General features: G+C 53.0%; 1 pseudogene; it reads left to right on the top strand.

Moving 5' to 3' along the window:
* Window positions 1-2,144: 2,144 nt before the first annotated feature.
* Window positions 2,145-2,321, top strand: LOC126204680 (U2 spliceosomal RNA; annotated as a pseudogene).
* The last annotated feature ends 1,624 nt before the right edge of the window (window positions 2,322-3,945 follow it).

Here is a 3,945-nt window from a genome sequence, read left to right on the forward strand (position 1 = left end):
CCAGTATTTAGATGATACTAAACAGGGGGACTCTGTTGGTTGTGCTGTTGTTTTCCCTGATCGAGTCGTCAAGTTACGGCTTCCTGTGGCGTTTACCATCTTTGATGCTGAATTGTTTGCGATCTTGCGGGCATTGGAGCAGATGAGATGTGTTCCCAGTCGCAAGTTTCTCGTCTGTTCTGACTCCCAGAGTGCCTTTCAGACCACTTGTACCCAGCGGATACCGTCGTGCAGAACATCCATGATGCCCTACTCCCCTGCAACGGCAGGGGAAGGAGGTTTCTTTCTGCTGGGTGCCAGGGCATGTGGGTATTAGGGGAAACGAACTGGCGGATGTGGGTGCCAAAGATGCATGTTCCCTCCCTCACGTTGTTGAATGTGCCGTTCCCCTCCATGCTGTTACCTCCCTTTTGCGTTTTCGTGTTATGCTTCAATGGGAAGAGGAGTGACTGGCAGTCGGTGAAAATAAGCTGCGTCTGGTCAAGGCCACCACACGGCCATGGTGTACGTCCTACCAGTCATGCAAGCGGACTGACGTTCTCCTCACTCGCCTCCGCATCGGGCACAGCCCCTTAACATATGGTTTTTTACTCCGGCGGGAGGAGCCCCCAATCTGCAGTACTTGTGGCGTCCAGGTTACTGTCCGCCACATTTTACTTGACTGTCTTTTATTCTCTGACCAGAGGGCGGTGGTTTCTTTGCCACCGGATTTGCCCTCTATTTTACAAGACGACCCAACGACTGTGGTTAAGGTCTTACGGTCTTGTGTCCTGTCCAATTTGTTGCCTAGGATTTTAGGGAGAGGATTTTAATGTTCTGCTGGGTGACTGGCTCAGCCAGGTTTTAGGTAAGAGGTCCGCCAGTCACGATTATCTACTTGTTCCACTTCGATTTCTGTTCTCTTTTCCTTGTGTTTCCTTTCCTTTTTTAGTGCGTTTCTTGTGCTCTTGTTTGCCTCTGTATGTGAGGATTTGAAACTGTGTGAGGTCTGTGTCTTTTAGCCGTTCTCCTTGTTCGCTGTCCGTCTTCGTCCCTTCACCGTTTGTGTTCCTGTTTCTATGCGTTTGGGCGCTGATGATCACGCTGTTTAGCGCCCGAAAACCTTAAACCACACACACACACACACACACACACACACACACATACATACACACACACACACACATACATACACACACACATACATACACACACACACACACAGCTGCTGAACATCAGCTGCAGGGCGCAATCCGCAAGGCGCAATCTCAGGCTGTAGCGCATGTAGACGAGTAAAGTTTCCTCTCCCATAACTACGGAAGTTTTCCCAGAATTAAGGATTCTTCTGTAGAGGCCGGAAGAAAATTTTGTAACTCCGATCAGTCCATGCACGCCGGGCGTCGTCAAATACGCTCTCGCAATAAAGTTATTGTTGCTGAACTGAAAGTCTTTATTCTTATGAATCACGTTAAGCAAGGGTCGGACAACCACCAGTTTAGCTGTACCCGACATGGCTAAGATCAAAGTTTAGTATCCGTTCTTATCAGCTTAATGCTGGCAACGTCGCATACAAAACACACTGATATGCGATGTATTTTCTTTGGTCATTGCTCTCCCGGCAACCGAATATGACGAAGCTGCAGCGTGCAGGCTCCAGAATGTGGCCGGCCTTTGCTGTGAGGGCAGCAACCGCCGGTGTTTCTGGTGAACCTGCCCGGCATTGAATACTTCTCCCTCTTTTTTCTCCCGATTATGGCTGAGGGTTGCGAGGTGCTCAGGCCCCATCTGGCCCCTGCTCGATCGAGGGGAGGCGATCTGGAGCGAGGCAGATGCAGACCGGTCCCGTGTGTGTCCAGCCTTTGTTGTCGACACCGGCGGCAGAGTTGGTAGCGACGTATGAGCCTTCCAATTTGCTCGTCTTCCTTTTTTTCCCCGGCCAGCTACATCTGGGTCTCCACTGGGGCTAACACAAGAATATCACTCTTTCCATCTTGGCCAGAATACATCACTGGGTCGCACCAAGATCTTATGTCCCGGAGATAATTCTTAGTTACGTCGGCCTGAAACGTGATGCTCCGGTATCCGGTCTCCACCGTAGAGCTACACCTTCGTGGCTGTTTTTCATCCTTACCGACTGTGAACCTCTCCAACGTTCCTTTCCAAATATTACCTCAATGATTAAATAAAATCTGTTCTTATCATCTTAATATCTGATACGTCCTGCATCGCAGGACAAGAATATTAAACTCATTTTTGGTTCGTGACGGAGTGCTAGGGGCTTGCTCCACCTCTGTTGCGGGTTGGCCCGGCATTGCAGTACCGCCGGGATCGGCCCACCTAAAACGCCGGTACGATGCGAATGCAGCGTCTGAAATTCAGCGCGACCTTGGCGAGATGTCGCCGTACTGCCAAATCGATGGTACTTTAGAAAAATTTATACTAAAACTGATTTTTCTGTTTCAGATGCGTCAGCTGCTGACCAGGACTTTGCCGCCACCACGCCTCCTGATGTCAGCGAGGAGGTCCTGAAGCCGATCACCGCCACAGAGGTGCAACAGAAGGCGAGCAATACTGCTCCTTGGGCAGACAGAGTCACCTACTCGGACTTGCGACGTGAGGACCCTGGCTGCCATGTGCTAGCTAAGATCTTCTTGCGCTGCTGGGAAGACGGGAGGCTCCATTGCAGTGGAAAGTATCCACTTCCTCATCCACAAGAAAGGGCACATCTCGGACGTGACGAACTGGTGGCCTTTAGCATTGAGCTCCACCATCTCTAAGCTCTTTGCTGCAATCGTTGCGGATCGCACACCCTCTGGGCAGAGCGTCTGAGCCTGCTCTCTCCAGAACAAAAGGGCTTCCGGACGTTCGAAGGCTGCTATGAGCACAACTTTATTGTGCAGACAGAAATTGATGATGCAAGATGCAGGGGAGGCCAAGCATGCTTTGCTTGGCTTGATCTATTGAATGCTTTCGGCTCAGTGCCTCATGCTCACCTCCTCGGTGTACTGAGCAGGATGGGACTATCAGAGCAATTGCATCAGCTAAATGTCGACATGTACAATGGTTGCTCCACCCACGTCCGGACATCTGACGGGCTAACGGAGGAGATAGAAATTCAAGCGGGGTCAAGCAGGGCTGTCCACTGTCGCCCATCGTCTTTAACCTCGCGCTCGAGCCGATATTTCGCGCCGCAACCGCGCTCAGAAATGAGTGTGGTCAGTGTGAGTGCATTGGCGTATGCGGACGATATCGTGCTACTAGCGCGAGATTCATGGTCGATGCAGACACTCCTCAATGTTGTGGGTGAGGCGGCAACGTGGGCCAGGCTTACCTTCAAGCTGTCGAAGTGTGCCACGCTTCACATCCGCCGTCGCGAGACATTAGGCTCGGTATTCGCCCTGCAAGGGGGAGAGCCAGCCGTGCTCGGTGAGGGCGACGCCTACCTCCATCGCGGCGTCCCTACCGGGTACAAAGTCTCGCAGACGCCAACGGATGCGATCGCTGCAATTCGACGTGACTTGGAGCTCCTGGACTCTTCCCTGCTGGCTCCCTGACAGAAGATTGACGCAGTGCTTGTCTTCCTCCTCCCCAGGCTTGATTTTGTTATGCTTGGTGGAGCGGTACGCCAGGGCCGCTGTCTGCACTCGACAAGCGGCTGACAAATCCTGGCTCTTCCTTCCACAGCGTGCTTCGACTGAACAGCTTTACCTCACTCTGGGTGAGGAAGGATGTGACCTGACGCCGCTCGCGGACGCCGCGGACATCTCCACCATCGTCCACGGCTTCCGCATGCTCCACTGCGACGACGCCACCGTCCGCGACATCGCCTGGGCCACACTATCTGCGGCTGCGCGCCGCCGAGTGGGGAGGGAGCCGAGTCGGGCTGACTTGGACACTTACCTTAGCGGCAGCGTCGAGGGCGATCTCGCACGAGACGGAGGCGACATTCAGTCGCTGTGGACACGT

This window comes from Schistocerca nitens, chromosome 1 (genome assembly GCF_023898315.1).
Source record: "Schistocerca nitens isolate TAMUIC-IGC-003100 chromosome 1, iqSchNite1.1, whole genome shotgun sequence".
Taxonomy (NCBI): domain Eukaryota; kingdom Metazoa; phylum Arthropoda; class Insecta; order Orthoptera; family Acrididae; genus Schistocerca; species Schistocerca nitens.